Raw genomic sequence first — 25,339 nt, 5'->3', positions numbered from 1 at the left:
TTATACTAATTGTCACAGTCTGTCTTGGCTTTTCAAGTTTCTGGCAATTGACAACTGCAGATGAAGAAATAGATATTTTGTTCGTATTTCTGTGATTTTATATTCAGCATTGTTCTGATTCTTTGCAGCAAAATCTGCTCACCTTGAAAATAATGTTGTGTTGTGACATACATGTATTGAATTAGTAAAGCTATTAACCTGTGTATCCATCCAGGTTTTGATACAGAATGTTTTATTTCTTAGCAAAACAAGCCCACAAAGAAATCACTGAACAAATCTGCATACTTAAAAGCTTTTCTGTGTTCCCCTTCAAAGCCTGTACATCTTCTGGGAAAATATTTTAAACTAATCTCATTTGACAATCTATTTATTTATTTAATTTAAATGTATGTAAAAATAGACAAGTGTGCAGCTAATCTGGGCCACCTCTGCAAAACAGGCTGCAGAGGAGCAGCACTGAATTCTCAGAGATATTATCAGAAATCACTCCTTCTCCTTATAAATCACTTGTGGTTCATGCTGGAAATCTGCCTTTATGCTTTCTTCTCATTTCTCTTGACCCTCCACTGTATCTTGGTGACTTTTGCAAAAGGCACTGCATGCAGACTTTAAAGTTTGTTTTTTCAGTGCTTTGACCTGCGCTATCGTTTCGGGAGCTCACCAATCACCGAGCCTTATGATTTTGTCTTTTTCTTTTTTTCTGGGTTCTGTAGTACAAGTCCCTTGAATTTTCACCAGTGTGTCTGTGCCTGACTGCTGCTGGTTTTTAACCCTTACCACCATTCTATAGTGAAGCTGAATTTTATTCTCCTTTTAGATCTGTAAATCAGATCCCTCAGCTGCAGCAGTGTGTCTTTCATTCACTTTGTGCTGTGCTGTTAGAGTTGCCGTCATCCTAAGGAGAGGCACAGTAAATATGTGAGGAAAAGCCCTTATTTCTAATATGCACACTGAGGTGAAAGGATGTGCATTATTGTGTATTATTCTGTTTCTCTGTGGCACAGGCTCAAAAGGTTTGAAATCCAGGGATCTTCTCCTCCCCAAGCCTAGTAATCATAGTTAATTTAAAATTCAGTGTAATACATTTTCTTACAGGTAGCCATGAAGATTTCTATCACTTTTAGTGCACTGTATTTTTTATTTTTGATGAACTTTTCTAGTTATTCTTTTTAGAGATGTATATAAATACTTTAAGCAGAACAGCCATAGTAACAAGCAGTTTCTGATGGTACCAATTCCTGGTTTTGAAAGCTCCTAGTAATTCATATAAAGGTTTCAGTAATTAATATTTCACATTTAAAAGTGTTCATTCCATTTTTATTTAGTTCTTTCTACTTACATTATATGATGTCTGTTTTGTTCTGGTTTTCTGATTTGCTGAATTCTTTAAACAGTCACTCTCTCTTTTGGCACTGCTACCTACCCCTGGGTATTGAGTATTCTTCCCATTTGCAACTGAACTTTTCTAGTGTAAATTATTTGTATAAAATCTCAAGATTAGTAGGAATAAGCAGAGAATAAACATTTTTTTAATTGTAGCAGAACATTATTACTTTGTGGGGTTTTCTGGAAATAAAGGGTTTGTATTCATAGATTTTTTTTTTCTGAAATGATGATTTTTTTTTTTTTAAACTCTATACATTGTGGCCATGTCTAGGTACCTAAGATGCAGCATATGGAAAAGATGCAGTAAAAGATGCAGTAGGTAAACAAGAGACTTTCAGTAGATGTAGGTGCAAGGTATACACTCACAGCAGCACTTGAAATGCTTTCTCCTGACATCACATCAATTTTTTATGTAATTATAAAAAGCTTCTCAGCAATATTATTAAAATTTAAAGTAGCCAACTTGTGTGAAAATGTAATCTTCTTTTTAAAGGGCTTAAAATTAACCTATTACTTTGACTGAGATTTTTTTCAGACTATTCACTCATTTATGTGGCAGTGCTTACCTGTTGTTTCATTTCGTGTGTAACACAGAAACATTTTGGATATTTACAAAGTAAAAGAAAATTTTGATTTCTTCCCATTCTCTACTGTCTTACTTAGACATTATCCTGGAACAGTTTGATGTGTTTTTTTTTTTAATTCTACTGATGACAGTGGTATCAAGTTCCTTTTATTGCAAGCTGGACATGTTTAGCTAACTTAAAATATTGTGCAGGAATACAGAACACAGACACTAATTCAGTCTGTTGAATGCAACAGTCTTGATTAAGTGCTTTTTTTTAAATACTTTTTTCAACATTTTAAAAAGTAGAGAAAGATTTTAGTATTGTTAACCCTGTCAAAGGAAATCTGTATTTGTTGTCATCCTAAGCAATTAAATGATGTTTGTATTTATATTTTCTTTCTTCCCTGGACAAAGGAGATCTTTTTTTTGGTCTGGTACTTGATGCATAGGAATCAGAGTGTGCTGTAGGACTCAGAGTTCAGCAATGTCAGAGTTCACCCTGACCAAGAGACTTTGAAGGCTTCCAGGCATTTCTGATTTAGGAACTAGTGAAACCAAAAGGGAATATATTCTCTCAGAGGGGTACAGACCCTTTTACATCTGCTCCTGCTGCACTTTGTTACCCCTTTCTCCCCAAAATGAGATGGTTGCAGTGACTCAGGGTGCCCTGGATCACTGCAGGTGATGATTCCCATTTCCTGTGTAACTCACCTCCCCAGAGCTGATGGGGTTTGCTCAGAGTGGAGCAAATATTGGCGTTGGGGTTTTTCCAGATAGAGGGTTCTGGAGCTGCTGACTTGTGCTCAGTGTGGAACTTTTGGTGGCTGAAAGCTGAGCCTGCTCCCAGTCTTTCAGAGCCCCCTCTTTCTGTACATTGTTTCTCCTCCTATTTTTCATACTTTGAAAAATAAACCCAGTTTGTCCACATGGCAGCACAGGCAGCTGCTTGATTCCCCAGCAAACAGTTCCATGGTTGGCTGTTTTCCATCTGGTTGTTCAGTTCCCACCGACCTCACGTTCAATTTTCATATTCTGAGTCAGGAGTCGAGCATTTAAAGTCACTACATGTCATAGGAAAAACTGGAAAAAAATAATTGGTAAATATACTTTTAAAAGAAAATTTGTTAGCTTTCCACACTTTCGTGTATGCTACAATTCCAGACTAAAATTACCTTAATGTACCATAATAGAGTTTGATAAATTTTATAAACATCTAATTAATGTCTGCTTAGTCAGAGTAGTGCTTCATTCCTGTCAGTCTGCTGTTCTTTTTAATAATAGGGAATGAGTTGTCAGAAATTTTGTGTATATTTAGCAGAGATTTTTTTTCAGTAGCAGCTTCAGAATGATACTTGATCAAACAAGGCAGAAAGCATGTCAGCAAATGAAATTTGGTATTTTTCCCAAAACTAGAGTAGGCAGATACAGAGAAACAGATTGAAAAAAAAAACTGTGTATGCAATAGCAGCAAGATAATTTCTTCTGGCAATAGGACACTGTTTTGACAACTCTGTAGAATAAAGCTTCTGGGTCCAACACAGAGAATTGTACTTGTCTGAATTAGCAAAATGTTCCTTAAAGGAACATCTGGGAAGAAGTCTGGAAGAAAAAAGAAACAGACTCTAGCACAAATTTAATCTTAGGATATTTAGGAATTTAAACTCCTTTATTGTTGCATTTCTGGTGCCTCTCCTATTTAGAGGCATTATAATACACATATAGGAGTCTGTGTCAGCTCCCATATTCAAAAGCAGATGGTATTTTATTCAGCTGACCAAGGTCTGCATGTTTTTATGCACCAAATGTGTGCAGGCACAGAGTGTGCCTTGCTCCTGGCTCAGGGAAGGGTGTCATTTCCAGCCCAACTCGTGCTCCTTGTGCGCTCAGTGCTGCAGGACACCTTTGAAAAGGCTTTTTTTCTAAAGGAAATTAGAACCCCAAGCAGATGTGAAGACGAAGATCCCTAAGATTCTAAAGGAACAAAACCTTAGAATTTTTTAAATTGCAGTAAGGAACAAGTACAATGCTCATATTTTTTTTTTGAGGGGTAACTTGACAAACTGTGTATTTTGTAGCGTTGAAATTGTGGGCATTAAGCAGACGATTGCTCTCTTCAATGAGGATTTCCAAAAATGCCCTGGACTAAGACAAAATGCACTGCTGAGTGTGCCCAAAGAGCTACAGACAGTGAGAGCCAGCATGAGCTAAGCTGAAAGAATAAATGACTCTGCTGAAAACAGTCAGAGGAACACTTCAGCAGTATAGATTTTATTGCATAGAATTATTGAGTAATCAAAGTATTTAGATCCTATTAGATAAGAAAAATCAAACATATTAGCAGAAAAGCTGCAGATATCTTCAGAGTCAGTGATCCTCATTCTGCTTTCCACTGAGACCTTGAATAAAACATGCAGCTTCATCCTCTGCATCTGACTGCCTGACCACTGATGTTGAATAAATGTGTACCTTTTATTATTAACACAGAAAAATACAAAATGATTTCATAATAGAGCATGCTGATCTGAATAGTAAGGATCTTCAAGGGTACCTGGCTCAATAAACCTGAATAATGAAGTATTGCAATTTATAAATCTACAGTCTTGATGGCTAAAGTAAAAGGACTGACAGAGGTGTTGAATGAAAATAGGATTACAATTAGTTATGGAGGAATCTAAGACAATTCTCAGTAGGCTGTCTTTATGCCTCTATTGGAACACACACATACTTGGATTAAAATCATATGTATAATACTTCATGTTGTGATGACAAAGCTAAAAATCACACTAGCATGCAAAGCATGAAGACATTCAGCAAAATTACCTTTTTTAGTATGAAGGGAGAAATGAAACAGAAGAGACAAGCAATTCCAGTTCAGAATATTTGACAGTAACTTTTGTTCATTGGGCACGTTCAATTCTTGAAGGATTTTCTTGCCCTGCTATGATATTTGGTAGAACACCATCCTGTTATTAGTGTGGGGTAAGAATGGCAAGAGAGCAAATCAGGATGATGCTCTGTTATGTCCAGCACTGCAGACAGGCAAGCAAGCCAGTTTTGGTTTGTAAAAACACCGTACATTCCTTTAGAGACCGACACACATAAGTGTTTGATTAAACTGAATTTAAACAGGATCAAACTGAGCTTAAGCATCAAGAATATATCTATTATCATTACTAATTCTTGCAGCAGAATCAGTGCATTTTGTGTAAGGCAGCATGACTGGCTTGCTGTGCTCTCTTTAGAAGTTGCATTATATGTTCTGTATAGTTTAATTGCCAAATCTGCTCTCCCCCCTTCCTTTAGCAGGGAGTCACACTTGTCCAATTAACCTTATCTCCATCGTGTCCCCCTTAATAACCCTGCTTTCCATCAGAGCTCTGAGTGAGCTGTGTGGGTGTCTCTATCAGTGCAGGGATGTGTGAGAGGAAAGAATTGAACAAAGGCTGCATGGAATGGGGCTGGGAGAGCAGGTTAGAGCCCTCCTGTTGTCCCAAGATTATTATCTTATCTCTTAGTGGAAATCCTTCCTGAGCACCTCTGGTGGGACTGGTGGGTTTGCAGAACCTCAGCTGCTGTGGAGGCAGAGGAGTGAACAAGTCCTGCAGATTTTTTTGGGCAGCTGAGGAACCTTGTTTGTGTCTTGAGATTAATATCTTGACGTGTTCCTTTTGGATGTTTATTCCAGTGAAGTGTGCCTGCTGGAGAAGCTGTCATAGTCCCTAAGTCAAAATTTCCTTATCTTTTCACTGTAATGTGTAAGTGCCACTAAGCTGGATTTACCTTTTATACCTAGTCAGGCTGTCTCACAGTTTAATCAACAGAAGGGGATGTTTACTAATCAAAGTCTGGGTATCTGTTCACATCTTTTGATGTCTTTCCATATGACTTCCTTCTCCCCTTCTGCTCCTGGGTTGAGATTCCTTCCTTGCCAAAGAGATCAATCTGTGTTTGGATCCCTGTCATAGCCTAGGATGGGAATCCACCTGTTCTTACTGCAGCCAGAAAGCTGAAGGCCAACATTCCTTCAGAAATGACTGCTTTTACAAAGGTTTCCAATACACTGGGTATATTTTCCCCATCAGGATGGCAGCTGTGTCATGGGCTGGACCCAGCTAGAAGCCAAATTCCCTCTCACCCTGCACCTCAGGGAAAAACTGGAGTGAGAAAGCTGATGAAACAGCAGGAAAACATAGAGATCAATTCTTGATCACTGTCACAGACACAGTAGACTTGCCTTGGAAGAAATGACATAATTTATTGCCAATTATCATTTCTGCCAATTCAGTTTGTCAGTTTAATTTCTGGTTCAGGTAGTGGAAAACAAAACCAAGACCCCTTTTTGTTATCAGCACAAGTTAAACTCCCTCTCTTCAGCAAGGCAGTGAGTGGCATGGAGGGATTGCAGTCAGGACACAGGCGATTCTCTCTTCAGCTCCTTCTCATTCTTGCTGTGCTCCCTGGGTGTTCCTCCCTCCATGGGCACAACACAGATATAAATCAGCCAAATAGATCAGACTAAGCCTGATCATTGGCATTTCAAGTTTTCTTCACAGATTGTTGTGTTTGTAGAGTTTTGTGCATTTCATCTTGTGTGATATGTATATATATAATATGCAGGGACTCCTTTGATAGGAGAAAAGCTGATATATGTTTGAATTTTACTTTTCAGTGAGCTTCTCCTCAAATACAATTACAGGAATTCGAGGAAGGATAAAATGTGACAACATATTTGTGAATTGTGAGATTTAACAGAGACTCAAGTAGATCTTATTATTGATGTGCTTCCTGCTTCATTAAATTCCCCTTAAGGTTTGCAGCATGGATATGGATCATTTGCAATAATAATTATGCAGTGATCGATTGATTGTGTCTGACATTGTACTTGTCACCTTGAAATGCAAAAACCATTTATTTTCCAGGGTGTGAACATTCCTCTCTAACATCAGACACCAACATGCACCATTTGGTGTTAGGGAGGGATGCATTTGATAAAGTTGGGAACTTCATCTTCACCTTTACCTAAAATGAAGTGCCACTTGTCATTTTACAAAAATGGAAATTGCCCAACCAGCAATGGTTGTAGATTAGGAAGCACAGTCTAAGTTCAGAGGGATTGTTAAAATGGAATGTTTGTATTTTAGTTGGTTCCTGTGTGTTAAAAAATGGGGTTTTCAATAAGTCTGTGCTGAGATGGGATGCAATGAGCACATGTAGATAAAACTGAGGTCTCTGCTTTGGGAACTGGTGTGTGTCTGTCTGCCTCACTGAGACCTTAATTCACAGCAGTATTAACTGGAAAATCAACAAAAAAATGCTTCCACTGTAGTCATTCTCTGAGTAAAATGCTGTACATTTCATGTTTTGAGGGGTGTAATCATCATGACAATGTAATCTTCCTTTAATTAAGAATATTTGTAGCAATGAATGAAACTCTGTCCTTTGGGCTTTCAGAATTTTGTTTCTATCGAAGTTGCAGTGAAGCAGCTGCTTGGTGGCTGCAGTTAAAGTGAAGTTAATCTGTGCTTTCTCAACTAATATTAAAGCAACAGCCAAGGGAAATGTTGTTTCTACATTTTCCACTTGGGGCTTTTGCAGAGCATCCATTCTATGGAATAGTAAGTGAAGACCAAAACTATGTTTGGTGAGATGAGAGTTGATTAAAAAGTGACTTTTTCAAAACCAAAAGCTGGCTTTAGATTGCATCTAACCAAATATTTATTATTATTTTAATTTGAGATTTCAACTTTTATTCAGAGGCCTAGATTACCTGAGCTTTGCTGAGATGCTGCATTTCATTTGTTGAGCTTTGGTTTGTTTTAATCTGGATTTTTAAAACAGATGTATGGGTTTTTAAAATTAAAAACCTCCAATTATAAGACTGTCCACATTCTTTAGGGTGAAATGTTGTGCAGATGATTTTATTCCCTCCAAGGGTGAACACAGATAAGCATATAAATTGGAATTTGGAAATGTTTAATATATTGATTCTCATACAACCAATTTGAAGAGTAACTGCAGTGCTAATGGTAAGGTGGCAATGTTGGTTGTACTGCTGATTTAAAAATTAGCAACTCTAGGTTTTATTTTTATGGATACTGAAAAGAGCTTACAATACTGCTTTAAGAGTGTGATGTAAGAAAAATAATTCAATTTTTTTCTTAAAACACTTATTTTTTTTCTCAACACATGTGTAAGATAACTGAAACACCTAACCTGAAGAAAGGTTTCAGCTGTGCTGTTTTCAGCTGAAAATATCCCAAATCAGTGGTATGAATTTGTAGAAGAATCTGAGATAAATTGCCCCACTGGGTAACACACCCAATATATCCCGTTCTTGCCCATTGAGTTGTAATTGGAATATACAATTACAATTAATTTTTTCTTTCAGTCTATGAGAACTGAATGAGAAACTCCTAATTATAAATGCAAAGCCCAGCTGGAATTTTTTACTTATTTTCCATGTTCTTTATCCAGAGAAAACTGAGGGAACTTTGTTTTTGTGAGGAACACTCACAATGGCCATGACTGTTTGTCCAGTTGTGCCTTCACACTCCAGTCTTGTCTGGAAATGCAGCATCCCAGCTACAACAGGAACAGCAGAGGAGGGAGAAAACAATAAATGCCACTGAAAGGGAAGGGAAATGAAGGAGAGGGGTCGAGGGGCTGAAATGAAAGGACAATATTTAAGATCAGAACAGTCACTGTCCTTTTCAGTTAAATGTGAAGGAATTGTGTCCTCTTGACATCACTAAGGTTCAGCTTCCAAAGCAACCCACAGGGTAAACTTATTTTTTGTCTTCATGTGTTTCAAACTCTGTTTGCTGTCACAGAATCTGGAGTAACTCTGCAATGCTCTTAATAACAATGTTTAATAATAATGTCTTTAGTTTGCTATGCTTTGGTTGTAGATACAGATGGCACCACCCTCTCAGATGAGGAAAATTAGTTCCAACAGAGACCATTCTAAAAAAAATCTTTATTTTTGGCAAGTGTCATTTTGGCTGAAAGGCAATTAAAAACTTGCTGTGGAAAAGGGTCTGTCTTACCCTCCAGGTGGGACTTGGTTCCAGTCAATTCATTGAATTGGATGGTTTAGAGTCAGAGTGTTTTGGTTAGTTTTCTCTTTCCCTGTGTGTCTGGCAACATGTTTGATGACTCTATGGGCAGCAGCAGGATAATAACAATAAAAATAGGATGCAAAATTTGATTTGTATATTGGATAATTCCTGATGAGAAGTAGGACAAGTAGAAGAGGTTACTCTCAAGCAAGGGAAGAGAGATGATCTAACACAAAGACAAAATTACAAATGCTTTAGGAAAAAGGTGCTGGAGACAAATGAGGAATGTGGAATTAAGTCTTGTAAAGACTACTAAGGTAATTTAATAATACATACAGGCCTAGCTGAGGTGGCATTAAACATCTCATTCTACAGCTCACGTGTGAGGAATCCTGTGGTGTGATGCAGTAATGTGTTACTGGCACTTGTAAAAGTTCCTTAGGCACTTCTTTTCTTACTATTCATTATTTATGTGTGTGTTAAACATTTACTCTCTTATTTCAGAAGGTTATCATATGCTATTAATGTAAAACTGCACAGTGAAAGCGAAGATAACAATCCTGTTTTAAGTTAATATATGGATGTTCACAGCCAGTGAACAAATTCTTAATTTAAATTGGTTTATAAAAAGCAATTATAAACAGACAAGTCAAATTTATCTCTTAGCTATAAAAACCACACACAAGTGAGCCACATGTTCAATTGGAATTTTTCCTGCTGAAAAGCAAGCCTGTTCATATCTTATTCTGTTGGACATGGAGAAATTAATATTTACTCATGTTTTGCAGCAGTGTATTACACACTGAAGATTTTATTTTTTTTCCTATGATACTACTGAAGTAATATGGTTCAGTCATCTTTTAAATGAAGAGACTCCCATTTACTTTAGAGGTAGGTCTTATCAGGGAACAAATTTAATAATGCTATCACAGCCAAATAAGCAAAACATGACCAGGCAATCTTGTTTCTATTTTTTTTAAATGCACATTATTTAACTGGATAAGTATTTTAGTGCAGCTTCCCTTATGGAGAACTCAGCACACACAGCTTCACATGTGCTGGTGTTATTTTAACCAGTCCTTTCAGTCTTGTTATACTGACTTTGTTCAATTCAAACCCAACATTTTCCACAGCAAGACAGGTCTGTGAGATGAGTTGTTTTGGATATGATTGGCTGTATGGGAATCTTGTTTTCATATAGATTTTATATATGTTAACAGTTCTGCTCATTTGGAACTATTTCATGTAAATGCCACCATCCTGTTACTTTTCAGATGAGCTGCACTTCAACAGAATGGTCCCAAACAGTAAAAATTATTGGGATTTCATTAGGGATGCTGTAGAAATTACAGCTGTTTTGAGTATGACTGAATGACGACTGAATATTGGAAAAAAAATGCTGGGCTGAATAGCCAAGAACAGCTAAGGAGCTGCAGGATAGGCCTGAAAATGATTTGTCAGTGTCACCTGATCACAGCACAGTATCACTTATCAAATTGTTTTCATCCTGGATGATTTATTGTGAATTGCTGATTTTTGGAATCATGTGTGTGGCCCTAGAAAACCCAAATGTGTTGAGCAAAAGATACTTGCATGGCATGAGAGGTGATTCCTGGACACCCCACTTGGAAATCCCACTGGAGAAGTTTATCACTGACTTCTTTAAATGTCCCTCATCTCTATTTAGGAAGAATTTCAGATAAAAACCTTAAATCTGTGTACTGGGTATGGCGTGAGGCAGGAATACCTTTTCCACCAAGGGAAATCCTGATCCTTGCTCCACACTTTCACTCCTTCTTAGCCAGCAAATCAATTCTTCTTTTAGTTATTTTCACTTCATATTTTGAGATTCTGCTGGGTGATCACTCCCATTCAGTTTCTCAGAGTTGTCCCCAGTGTTTTGAGTCCAACGTGATGGTTCCATTATTTTGGTATTCATATCCAGTTTTTTGTCAGGATGCTAAACTACTCTCTGAGATACTCAGATCACAAATGGGGAAAAATATTTTCAAATTGGTTATATCCTTGATGATTCTAAATTAAATGTAATGTAATTTAAGGTAGGAATTAAAGTGTGTAAACTTTGTGGAATGGGTTTTTTGTTATGTTTTAAAGAACTCTTGCAAGCAACAGAGACTGCTCATCCAAAATTCAAAATGCAAAGTGCCAAAAATGGATGGTGCTCACCCATGGGAATTAGGAAGTGCTTTGTAATAATGTATTGTTTCTCCCTTGTAGATTGCAACCTGGTTAAGAATAATGGTTTTTATATGCAGTAATACATCTAGATCCACTTGTAATTCTTAAGTTACATGTAGTACTCCAGGAAAATAAATATTTTATTACCAGGTGTCAGACTTATGGGCTAATTAACATTTCAGGAATGATAGAGGTAGTGTCATTAGCTCTGCTCATAGAACTATGCAGGGTGTTGTTCCTCTCTACTTCTGTGGAATTTCTGCAAAGGAAGTGAATAGACAGAATTATTAACAGTTCCATGTTGGTGTTGAATGAGAGGAGTCCAGTTTATGATGAGATTGCAGAACACAGAGAAACTTCCACAAAGCCAGTTCAGGGTCCAAGGAGTCAGTGGTGAGTGTGTGGGAAATCTCTGAATGCCAAGAGCATTTTTCAGTCCAATTAGCAAAATAATATCTGATCTCTTTTGGTGACGAGGAGGAACCCTGGCAGTGCATGAGACTGAGATGTCTGAGTGTCAGCTTATGTTAAAAGCTTTATCCTTTAAGGAAAGGGCTTGCAGCTAAAGCACCTGGGGTCTGATTCCAAAAGGGCAGTACTCCCAAGTTTAAATATTTAATGCTTGTTTTTCAGCTTTCATCTGTTTGCTTATGTGTTTGCTTGCAGCCAACTCGTGTTGCAGGAGTTGTCTAGGAAGGATTGAGGGGAAGATAAATGGGAGGAAAATGACATGAAATCCAGGGCTTGAATTAGGCTCTCCGTAGCAAGTTGGCTTTCCAACTCCATAATAAAGTTCAAGGTAGCAATATTTTTGTCCTGCTGTCTCCTTTGAGACAGGTGTAGAAGCCTTGTGGCAATATAAAGCACAATACTAAACTGTTCAGTGATTGATTTGGACAGTTCAGGATCCAACATGGTTGTTAGGGCAAAATTAGCTACAGCAGAGAAATACCCAAAGTAAAAGACTGCAGACTGTGGGGCTCTTCCCACAGAACCCAGATGTGTGATAAAGCCTGGAAAGGTTTAAAAAGGAGGGGAATTCTATCCTTTCATTTGGAGATTTCTGTCACAATTACAATGCTGTACAAATCTGTCAATGGCATTTCCTTGCTGTCTTCCCAGCTGGGTATATTGCACATTGAAGACAGAGATTTTCAGAGAAAAAGTTAAAGTAATCTTCTGTAGAGTTTTGCATAAGGATGGATAGTTCTGTCCAGAGATCCACTATGAGTAATTTTTAATGGCAATTTTTGCAGTTTAATAATTGCACAATTAGACCACAGATCTGTCAGTGTGTAAAGTCATTTACAAAAGGAAGGAAGCTGGCATTCGGTACAATAACAGGTATCAATGCAGATTTTTTTTTTTATATTTTTTTTACTCAGAGCGTTGTGGCTTCAGCTTTTACCGCAAAGTATCATTGGGATTATTTCAAGCAAGCAAAATATTGGATAGCTCTTCTCAGTTTGTTACAGAATAATTTGTTTTCCATTGACAAAAGCATATAGAAAGCTTTATTTCCATTGATGTAAGCAATCATTAATAATGGGGACAAGTATTGGATTATTCTGGATACATAAGTTCTTCCTGGTGTACCTTACAACAGGCATATTTCAGAAAGAACTAGGTTTCAAATAGTATCTACCAGCTCAGAAATCTGCTAGCTTGAAATATTTCAAACTGCCGGGAAAACAATGATCAGGCTAAAAAAGGAGCACAAAATGCAACTTTATCTGATCATTAAGGCTTTGTATTTGATTATAAAAAAATTACCTGAAGTGCTTATCACTGGTTGTTCTAAAGGATTGTAGAATTTGCAGCCTAAACCTGCATTATGCAAAGTAATTTATTAATTTACATGGGATAGCAGGTCAGTGAGGCATATTTCTCTGATCTACTGTGCATAATAAGTGTATGAAATATCTATTCCACAGCATCTTTGGACTTCACAGGAACAGTCCCATTTTGAAATACTGTGGCTAATCTAAAACTATACAGCTGAACAGAAAACCAAAACCAGTCCCAAATATGAATAAATGATTTGCTACTTAATATGTCAGTGTTTTTTGTCAGGTTGATAACATTAGGCTCAGCTGCATTCAATTCTAAACCCTGCAATATTTGAAGCCTGATATTGTGCCTCACTAAATTTAATACATGAACCTCAGTAATAGAGGAAATCACTTTAGCACTTGGCAGTTTGTAATGCTGTATAAAATTGACTGCCCTGCAAACACAATAGCGATAATAAAAATTGTGGTCAGTAGGGGGGTGTAATGCATTTTCCAGCCTCAGCAAAGGTCCAGAGGAGATTTATTGAGATTTTGCTGTTTGGGTGAGGATCAATAGAGCTTCGTTAATAATTTGTTCGAAGGGCACCCTTCAGGGATATGACATTTTACTTTAAAACTTGGATAATTTGGTAAGCATGCCTGGTGATAACAATGTCAAGTCCCCGTGTTTCGTGGGCATGGATTTTTGCATTCAGCTTGTGGGAGCATTTCCTTGCCCAGCAATTACATTTGAAATCATTCAATATATGAAGCAGGCCAGTATTGATAACAAGATTCCACATTTTCTAATGCAGCTCTTAAGAAAGAATCCCAAACTCCTTCTCATTCTCCATTTTGTCTGTTGTTTTCTCCTGTAAGCAGAGGACATTTAAACATCAGTCTGTGATCTCTTGGTGGTACATAATCTTCATGAATATCTGGAACTACACACTTATTTTCATGACTGTAGAATTAGATTTCATGAGAATTCAGCCCTTTACTTTCCTAGTGCTGGCAGGACTGCATAATAACTATTAGGTTGGCTTAGATATCCGTACTTCTTTTACATTTTCCTAAAAGAAACTTCACTTTCTGGGCTAAGCAAGCCTTCCTTTACTGCCAGCAACTTTTGATGGACACTGCTGTTTGTAAGGCAACAAAAATTTGTCATCACTTGCAGCTGGAACACAGGGACAGGGTAGAGCAGAAGGATTTATTTCCAATGAGCATGCACAAAGTAAGATTTATGACTTTTGCAGCTCTGATGACGTTCCTTACACAGTTGCTGAGCTACAGCAAATTAAAGGATCCAGGAATACTGAGGGGTGTGTTTTTGTAATGAGGGAAAAGAGACAGAAGCAATAAGAAGATAATTAAGGTAACAACTTGTGAAAAATTAAAGTGTTTCTGTCTTTCATTTTTGAATCTCTGAGCATAAACTTTGTAGTTGTTAATTTAATTGCTGATGTTCTCTGTATCCCTGAAGAATATTAAGGATTAATCATCTGGTTCATTCCAACAAGAGATAAGGCCTAAGTGAATTGAAATTTTACCAATTTAACCCTCTCTCCCTTCTAATATGACATGATTAACATTCTTCAATTAACAACACATAATTATTCTAAAGGCCTCATTGCACTTACTCCATTTTTCAGTTTCAGGTTGCCCTTTGCAGGTATTTCAAAACTGAATAGAAGGCAGGCTATATTTTTGCTCTGCATTATCGGTCACTTAAATCCAGCCAAATTACAAGAATTGAGATTTTTAACTTCTTTTGCTACTTTTTTCCCCCTGAATCATCTCTATGAGCACGTCCTGAAAATCAGCTCTGATTAGCTGAACATTTTCTTGAAGGTCCCTCTTTAAGGATAGTCAAGTATTTCTTTTCCGGCCTTTGCTAATCTGAAAAAATTTCCTTAATTATTTGTGGCAGAATACTGATTTACAGAACTAGCAATTTCATTGAGCACTAGAATTCAGAGTTTTTCATTTAAATATTACTACATATTGTATTGTTTAATTTTTTAAAATAAAGGATAACAACATTATTTACATTCCAAGGCATTGGTTTTGAGCAACACTCAGTAAAAATGCAGCACTTTTATGCAACCTGGTATTTACTGAAGTGCTTTCCAGCATCTTTCACTGGGTAAATAGTACAGAGCTGCCTTGTGTCTCGTGGATAATCAAGTAGCTGTTAGTGGGGAATCATTAATTTATGGTAAAATAAGACAAAACAAAACTAGATAGGAAGAAAATACATCTGTTTTCCTTCTGAAAGCATGGAAGTAAGGGAAGTTTACTGATTTATAGAGTTATAGTTCTAGAATTGTAGATTTATAGCACTACATGAAAACATTACTGTTTTTCTTTTAAAACTTTTAAAAGGAAAATGTTGTTTCTTCCCTACCTAGTGCTTAAAAAAAATCCATCTTTTTTTCCTCTTTAAGCCCTGTGAACCTTTAAATACCAATTATTTTCCATTTAAATTCTAATGGAGCAGATGCCTGATAACCATGAATATTCCTGCTGTATTTCTCAGGGTTCTGTGCTGTGAAAATCTGGGATATTTCATGTTAGGGACATGATGAGTCCAGACTGGACCTCTCCAGGTGTCAGTCCATCTCCAGGTATCGGCCTGAAGTGCTTTCTCCTACATCTCAAGCAAAACTGCACTGGGGGAGAAATTAATCACAATTATGTTCTTTCATGCATTAAAGTTGCAGGACTTCATTGAAAAGTACTAAAATCATCTGTGATATGCAGGGCTACAGAAGGGGGAGAAGTCTAGAAAATACAGTCAAGGATGATTGAGATAGAGAAATATTATCAGGGAGACAGTTTTGTGTGTGTGCACATATGTATATGTTTATATATTAATACATTTATATATATTAATACATTTATATGTAGTAACTTAAATTAATGCATTTATATGTACTAACTCAATACGTATAATATTAATACATTTATATGTACTAACTTAATGCATATAATATAAATATATTTATATGTACTAAGTTAATACATATAATATTAATATATTTATGTGTACTAACTTAATACATATAATATTAATATATTTATGTGTACTAACTTAATACATTTATATATACTAATGGAAATTAATACATTTCTATGTACTAACCTAAAAGACATTCAGGTTTTTCTCTTTCAGAAACAAACAAAAATAAAAGCACAGCTTCTGTACTTTTGTAAAAAGGAGACTGATATCTTTAGAGAACTGAAACATGCTATCTTTTCATGGGTCAGAAAATTGTTTCCCAACAATTAAACATAGTTGTTATTTTGTTGTTTCTAGAAGTTCATGCTCATTTAATGATCCTGACAGGTGGGGAAGGGATGCCCACAGACAGCAATGGTTCTCTGCACTGCTGCATTTTAAAAAATGTGTCAGGGCTGAATTGTTTGAATTTTTGCTCAAGAGGAAAGAATACTACCAGTGGAATAATCAGCAAGTGAAATGACTTGGACCCCAGGCACTACCTGTCTCTGCAAATTCCTGCCCTGGGTCCCTGCTTGCAGCAGGCAGGCAGGCAGGAGTCTCAGAATGTGAATGTTAAAGGTGAGGGATGCCCTGGACGCTGCTGTTGGTGCACCTGTGTGTGCAGTTGTGCTTTCTGAGGTCAGGGTGTGCCCGGGAGCTGGGCTGGGCAGCACAGCCTCAGCTCTGCCAGCAGCATCCCAGGGAATGCCTCCAACCAGGACGGCAATTGCCCTGCTCAGCCAGCACCTCCTCCCTTCCCCGCTCCCTCTGCAATGCATCCAGCAAAACAAGAAGAAAACTTTTTTTCCTTTTTTTTTTTCACCTACCTTCCACACTGGTAACTATTTTGGGGCTCAGCACCTGTTCACCCTTTTTTTAGAACATGGATGAGCACCACTTCCTAAAATGAGCGCAGGACCTGTGCCAGTAAATCCCCTCTGGATGATTCAAAACCTTTTTCAGAATATTCCCTTCAATTTAACCAAATCTGCTTTCTTTGAATTAGCAAAGGAATCTCTTTTCTCAATGAAAGTGAAAACAATTCTTTTGTTTAATCAAAACAAACAGAGATGCTTCACTCATTTTGACAGCTGTGATATGCAGGATGTGACCCTAGCCAAGGCAGTGATAAGAAGTATTTAAAAATCAGCCAATATTACAGAAGTAACTATGATAAAAGAGAGATCCTTATTTAAAATAAATTAATATGAAAAATGAAACATGAATTAGGAACTTCCATCACTTTTCTGCAACAGAAGACATGTGAGCACTGCAGATGTGCACAGGGAGAAATAACTTCAGAGGAGAATAACTCCTGATTTTTTTTTTTGATGTATTTTGTTTATTTGTTCCATAGTTGGGTATAGTTTCAGATTTATCAGAGAAAAGCCATAGGAAGACCACTAAATCACAGACTTAATTGCAGTTTCTCCCTCTGTCAGCTTTTGGGGAGCCAGGTGCTCTGTGGTGTGAGCAATGCTGAGTGTACTCATTAGCAAGGGGAACATCCCAGGGGGTTGCTCCTGGCCTGCAGCCCCCACCAGGACCTACAGCCCAAGATCTATGGCATCCTTAGCTATTTTAGACTTTATTTTACCTCTCACAACAGGCCCCAGCCTCTTCTGGTTACTGCTGTGCTGTGTTACTCTAATGCATGAAGGCAACTGCTTTGCTCTGGGAGGACTGCTGAAAATTTTCATCATAGAAGCAGCCTCTGAGGTCTGGTTTAATTTATTCTGAGAAACTCTGCAGAGAAATCTACTAGTTAGTGAAAAAAATAAACCCAGTTATTGTATGCTGTGTAATGTACTGTGTGCTGGGGGAAAAGAGTGAAAAATCCTGCACTGTTCAACTGTTTGGCTACTTGAAAAAACATGAAGGAAGAGAAAATAAGATAGACAACTGAATCTGTAGTTCACTGAAATAAAAGATTTCTGTATTGTTCTGTACTTTTGTCAGCAAACATCCTCAGATTTAGGCACTTTATTTCTGCTGAAACAATTTCTGCAGCACCACAAAGTCGTATTAGGCTCCTACACATTGGTAAACTTATTTGTGGAGTAAAAATAAGCACAGGACTGGAATATTCAGCTGAATGATAGGTTGTCAAACCTTCAACAATTCAGGGTTTGCTCAGCCACTGCCCTCTCCATCTGCCCTGGGGAGGGAACATCCTTGTGACCATGGACCAGATGGAAACCCTGCCCAATTCATCACCTGCAGAGCTGCTTGGGATGGGATCCCAGGGTCAGTGCAATGGGCTTTCAGGATAAGTTTTAGTGCTAGGACCATTTATTGCTCGAGTTTAGAATGTACTGAAAAAAGGAGCTGTGTTTGGCTCAAATTCATGCGTGATCTGGATGGGGAAGTCTTTTTGTAGAACTCGTGTTGGCATTTACTCAAGGGACAGGAATCACCTGAATAACTAATCCATGTGAATGCAGAGAATTTATCTGTCTTCAACTGTTTCCATTTCTCTGGGTTTACCTTTATTTCCTTATTTAGTTATTTATCAGTACCTTTATTTCCTTATTTAGTTATTTATCTGTTGTTTAGGAACATCAGTGTTCTCCAGGTAAGTCCTGAAGCCCATATTTGATACACTTGACTACTATTAAGGATGTACTTAAATTTTCAGGTGTGCAGTGATCTGATTTCCTCTGTGCAGACAGACCCCTACAGACCTGAAATACTTTCTGCAGTAGGGCTGCAAGGGCAGCATAATTCAAAGTAAGATAAATGCAATGTTAAGATTCTGACATACAGAATTTAAGTAAATCCCAGGTTTACTTCCTTTTTTTGATGCCTGTGAGCTGTGACCCATCCATGTGCTCCTAAATTTCAAGGGTTTGGTATTGATTCAGTGATAAATTATTAATTATACGTGTTTCTTAATTTCTTTTGTCACTGGCAATACATGCTAAGCATGTACCATCCTGCTGGTAGAAGTTTACAACTTCATATCAAACAAAAAAACAACTGAATATATCTACAAAAACTGACTGATTGCACAGGTGAAGTGGTAAAAACTCACTTATACACTGTGGCCTGTCAGAAGCATGTGGTAATCAGACTGGGAAATATGACATTTCTTCTCTAGCATCTCTCTCTAAGTATGGTTTCATATGCAACTTAGAGAAAAATAAACAAACAAACAGGAAATATTTTTTTTAATTAAAATAATAAGTCAAATTTTATTTGAATTAAAAAATAACCCAGTGTGAGTATAATAATTAAGATGCAGGTGTCTTTGAAAAGTCTGAATTATAAAGGTTTGTTCTTAATTTCTTAATTATCCTTGAGTAATTTATCCATTAGTATTTTTCTCGCTGCAAATTTCCAGGAAAAAGCAGGGTCAGTATTTCCAAATGGTTGTTTCTGGTAGCATGAGCCTTGCAGCTCTAGGATACTCAGTTTCAAAGGTATGGCCATGTATTGAATATATTGCATTTAATTTTGAAGCATTATTCACCATTTTTAATTTAGCAATAACAGAGTAAGTGTCTGTAACCTCTGGTTTGGTCTCAAACAATTTACTGAATATATGCAGATTAATGAAATTTAATTAGCCAGTGGAAAACTGTGTTTTCATTAATTTGTGGGAAATGCTGGTTAACAGATGACAAATGTGTCTGCATTAAGTGTGACTGTATTCAGTTGAGCTGCTGTTGATATTTTTCTTTTGAAATCGTTCAGAAATTGAGAAATTGCACTGACAAAAGGACAGAGAGGTGAAACTCAGGTTTTCATCACACGGGATGATGTGTGCAGGGTGTTTGGCTGTACGGGAAGCTGGGCCAAGGAGGGGATTTGTGGTGCTGCCTGTGTTCCCAAGGCAAGGGGGGGTCACACTGAAGGGGACCAGGGAAGGTCTCAGGCTTTCCCTCATCATCTATAAACGTTTTCATCTTTTAAAGGCTGAACAAATGCTCTCTATTTTGAAATATTTTGGGGCTCAGCACCCCTTCACCCTGTTTTTTAGAAGCATTGATGAGCAGCACCTCCTAAAATGAGCACAGAACCTGTGCCGGTCAATCCCCTTGGCTTGAACACCAAGGCTGGCTCCTGAATTTCACATGCCAGGGGCAACAAGGGCTGGCCAGTTCAGTTCTTCCCCAGCCCACTTCAGTAACCACTTTGGCAAAAAAAAATTGAAGTTTAAGTGTCAGTAAAGAGTGCTGTTAAATCTAACAAAGCCTTGCAGACTGTGGGAGCCACTCCAGGTCTTTCACATTAACACAGGTTCGTTGTTGGTTGGGCTGTGGAGCAAGAAAGCTTTGAGGTAAGGATAATTTCTCTGTTAAATGCACACTGCTAACCAGATTTAATTACATCAGATAAAAGATGACTAAATTTCCCTCTAGTAATTAATACGCATTTCTAGAGGAGTTAATATCTTACATAAAGCAGCAGTGCCTATAGTCCAAAAACATAACAGTGGATAGTTATTTCAGCTGACCAGCAATGCAGATAAATACATAAAAATGGGAATGGCAAAAAAAGTATGAAAATAAAGAGCTTTCTATGAGGAGAAAATACAGCACAGGATTCAATTCTTCCCTTGCAGAATTATCTATTTTCCCTCTGACCATGGTAACTGATATTTTGAAGAGAAATTGAGGTCTGCAATTCTGGGTTTTGAATCTAGTGTGTATAAGGTGGTTTTTGTTTGTTTGTTGGTTGGTTTTGTGATTTTGGTGTTTGTTTGTTTTTGTTCACCAATTCAGGTATAGAATTCTGTTTTTACTTTTTGCCAGGGCTTGTTATACTTTTATAAGAGTTTCAAAGTCATCAAACATCAATTTTGTACTGATGGCAGATTCTAGATTTTTTACTGTAATAAGCAACCAACATTGTAAAATATGACATCATGATGATGTCAGAGAAAAATCAGTAAATTTTTTATCACATGTAATTGAGTAATCAAACAAAGGTATCACTGCATGAATATGTTACAGTATCACCAGGTTAATTAACAAGAGGGGAAATGAAATCCACACCAGAGAGATTAAATACCTCCCTAGTGTGTTGCTGTAAATAGCAAAAGATATTTGAAATAGGAATGCTATGGGAACATCCCCTTACTGTTGCTGTTACCTAATTTATAGGTATATGTCCAAGGATGCTACATCACACACAATGTGGATAAAAGCTGTACAGTATAACTGAAGCAATATAATTTAATTAAATCTTTTGGCTTGTGTTGTGCTTTGTTTGAGTATCTTGTAGCATTGCATTGTTCAGTGATCACATCACTGCAGTGATAAAATAGCTGCAAAATTATTCACTTGTCTACATCTGCTTTTATTGAGTGTTTAAATTTTTTGCTTTTATCTGCAAAATCCAGAGTTAGGCACCTGCATGCATTGAACAATGCATAATCAGAACACACAAAAATGGATGTAACAAACAGTGCCAGGTGTGTTTAATATCAGTACACATCAAACTGTCCCAAGTCCTACCCCTATGGCTTAGAGAGGAATTAGGAACATTTGATTTCTGTGGTAAATTCAGAAGTAAGAAATTCAGATAGAAGGCTTTATGAAGCCTTTTAAAAGTAAGAGCAGTGCTTGTTCTTTTCGAGGTACAGCCACTGGGTTCCAGTCAGTAATGCAGAGATTCCTCTTTCTGCCTGGCTCTGTGGTTTTGAGCTGTCTCCTGTCTAGCAGATCGTGCAGAGCAGCCCACAGGTTTTCTTTTGAGGGGTAGGGGACGAGGTTTATAGCTTAAAATAAGTTCACATCATTTGGAAAAGGGTACACTGCATACTTTTAACTGTCAAACTCACTGTCATAGAATAATGTGGATGTCAAAAGCTTGCATAGTTCAAAATCCACTTGATAAACATGGAAAACAAGTTCTGATGCATTATTTAAGCAGAAGTGATTGAAACAGATCAGGGCAGGAAAAAAAGCATCACAGGGAAGTCCATTATACTGTTGCCTTATTTCTCACTCTCCAAACTTTCCAAGCCTTAGACAAATCTGGAGACAGACATTTGTCATACTTTTATTTGATAAAACACAGCACAGCTGCTGATGTGTTATGTCCCTGTGTGTGGCAGTGCATGACTGAAGGGTGTTTGTCACATTTTACTTGCAGACAGACCAGATGAAGAAACTTGAGCTCAGGGAAATGCTGCCTATTTCTGGCACACTTTGTTATAAAGGGAGAGTTTCCATCCATCCAAAAGGGAAACACTGGGGTATTTTTTAGGATCATCATGGTGATGCTCTGATGTTGGTCTGCAGAGGTTTATGCAAAGCAGAGGTGCAGCTTTATGTTTAATGTTAAAAATACAAACCATCAAACACAAATTGTACATCCTGCTGCATCACCCTCCTTAATCTGCTTGAAACAATCTGACTTGCAGAAACTTCAGGGCAAAGAGGGAGAGAACCTGATTTCATCCCAAAACAGGAGTCATTAACCTTGAGCACTGAGTCACTGAACTTGAGGTGAGCAATGCTGCTTCATCTCCTCTAATCTAACAGATCCTGTCCTGGCAGTCTCTGGTGGTCATTTCCCCTAACACCAATAAGGCCATGGAGAACAGCATGAAGAAAAAAGAGAGATAAAATAGAAAATAGAGGAATCTAGACTTGTATTGCTGATATACCCAGCTTTTACATCTCACACTAGGTCATCTTAACACACACCACAATGTCTGACCCACTGGTAATTAATCAGGAATAGATTCAAGGATCAGCTTCATGATTCTGAAATGCAGTAAGTGTTTATTCTATCTGTGCTAATAAATATATAAAAGAGCCACTATTGTGGGAAGATAATTTGAACAGCAAGCAGTTTGTTTCACAAGAAAAACATGCACACTGAAAGATATATATATATATAGGTATATATATGTGTTTGTGTATATATATATATATATTTACACTAGGTGGTTTTATATATATATATATATATATATATATATATATATATATATATATATTAGGTGGTATGGATTTTTAAACATATCTGGGGTCTTTATTTGAGAATGATTTCTGAGAATACTGAATGTGGTCTCTAGATCCAAACTGCACAGGAGGAAAACCAGCAAAATAGATTTCCAGTGAAAGTCACCAGTCCCCAAAAATAAAATGCATGTTAAAATGTTTAATGCTAACAGTATCTTTGGTTCAAAGTCTAAATATCTTGACTTTTTAGACAGGAGGAGAAATCTTGGTGTGTTGTTTGGTTCACAGTTCAGAAATGCAGACTGTGTTTCTGCTTTACCTGCAGAAGGTGTTATTCTGGCAAGCTGTGTGTGCATTAGGTCATGCAATGGTACAGCTTGTTTAGACCTGGAACAACCAGAGGAATTCAAACCACATCCTCGCCTTCAGTTTTATTATAGTTGATTATTCACTAAATATTCAGAGGCTTCAGTGTCATTAAGAGCATATAACGAAAATGACATGGGCAGTATTATCCTCATCAGTGCAGGTTAATGAAAGGAAACTCAGCTGGGTTAATGATAGGAAGCTCATCTGATCATCTTTCCAGGAGTCTCAGGCACTGCAGAGCTTTCCCTCATGCATATGTGCAGTGTGACAGGCAGCTCTGAGCAGCTCTGGGCTTGGGGATGGAAGCAGGACCATGTGCTTGGTCATTAAATAAATTCCTAGGACAAGCTCAGCCACTGGGAACGTGTGTAGTGCAAGATGCCATCTCGATTTGAACATGAATTTTGGGTAAACAGAAGTTTGTGTACCATGCGCAGTGTTTTAAGGTGGAATCAAAATGAATTTTGTGCACAAACTGCTCGATGGTATATTCAGAGTATTTGTACGCTGTGGTTTTGTTAGGGGTGGTAAAGTTGTGCTGAATGAATGAGCCCCAAAGAGCAGGGATCTGCAGCACCTGTGCCAGGCTGAGATCAGGGGGCAGCTGATGGCAGAGGCATCAAAAGAATTCTGCATCTTACCATCAATGTCATGCCCCTGATCTGGAGGAAGAACACACATTTATTTATGCTTTTCCACTAAGGATGTGTGCCTTTAGAAACATCTTTCTTACTTGGGGGAAAATGTTGCGGGGATAAACCCTCAGACTTTGCCCTATCCTGTACTGAAATTTAAGTCCTCTTTTTGTTCTTTTAACACATGTATTTTAAGCACAGAGAATATATTTATGTCCTCTGAAAGGCAGACTCATCTAGAAGTTCCCTCAACACTCTTGTCTCAGTGAAGTACCACTGGAAGAAATTAAATTTAATCAGTATTTTATGTGAAATTCGTCAGCATTTCAAGACAGTAAGCCACATTCCCTATTAAGTCAGACTTTTTTCTATCCCATTATTCAAGCCAACACCATTCCCAGTGAATTTTTATTTTCAGAACTTGCATGAAATTCAAGTAGGCAACAAAACCTTTCTTTCACTCTATGACTGAAAGTGACGTAACAGTGACTCATGTTTTATGTCATGGTTTCACTTCTAGAACAATTACATCAACTTAAACTTTGATATCAATGAGTTATATAACTTAATAGAGATGTCTACATTATTTCATGAAAAGCATTGCCAAAGCTGGATTTTTATTATCTGCATCTTCAATAATGATGCTTATTTAGTTTGTATATAATGATACACATTAATTTTTCTTTTTCTTAGTGCATGTAGGCTTAGGAATGCAAAGGATTTTTTTTTTTTTTAATAAGTAAAACCCCAGTTCTCTCAGGGTTTGGCAGGCCAACAATGAGATAAAACACATCTTAAAATTACTCAAAAGCTTTTTTTTTTTGTTTTGGTTTCTATTCTGAAATTTCCTATAACTGTTTTCTCCTCTCCAAAGCAATTGTAAGGACTTGGTCAGTCTGGAGCAAGTTTAGATAATTCCTAGTGGCAAGGTCCAAACTCAGCTGAGCTGTTTTGGCTGGTGATGGACAATGATGTGATGCTGGAAAAATCCCTTAGGCTGGTACCTGTGACAGCCAATGGAAGGAGCTAATCCTGCCCTGCAGATTTGGGGTTCTCTTGCATACACAAATCCATTCGTTATAGGACTCTATCACTTATTATGCAATACTTCATAGTTCTGTGCTTAAAGGGCACTGCAATTTTCTGTTCCTTCCAGACCCAGTGTCCCGCGACACACAAGGACTTGTACACTCTGCTAAATTTTTAATGTCCTTTTGTTTTGGTTTGGAAAGACAGGTTTCTGCTAAGGAAGGCAGGAACCTCCCTTGAAATGGAAAATGGAAACCCCCTCCCTCTGAATGATTATAATTTTGAATTTAAGGGGCTCTCAGGCAAAGATGTGGGAGCAGGAATTACAGTTCTTTATTAGGGAAGAAAATAAAAATAAAATAAAATGCAGTAATACAAAACAGCACTGCCAGAGTC

General features: G+C 37.4%; 1 protein-coding gene across 22 annotated transcripts in view; it reads left to right on the top strand.

Moving 5' to 3' along the window:
- Positions 1 to 25,339, top strand: part of RBFOX1 (RNA binding fox-1 homolog 1) — a 1,162,974-nt gene that overhangs the window by 814,241 nt on the left and 323,394 nt on the right. The window lies entirely within an intron of this gene.

Source organism: Melospiza melodia, chromosome 18 (assembly GCF_035770615.1).
Source record: "Melospiza melodia melodia isolate bMelMel2 chromosome 18, bMelMel2.pri, whole genome shotgun sequence".
Classification (NCBI taxonomy): Eukaryota; Metazoa; Chordata; class Aves; order Passeriformes; family Passerellidae; genus Melospiza; species Melospiza melodia.
This window is presented reverse-complemented; position numbering and strand designations above follow the sequence as displayed.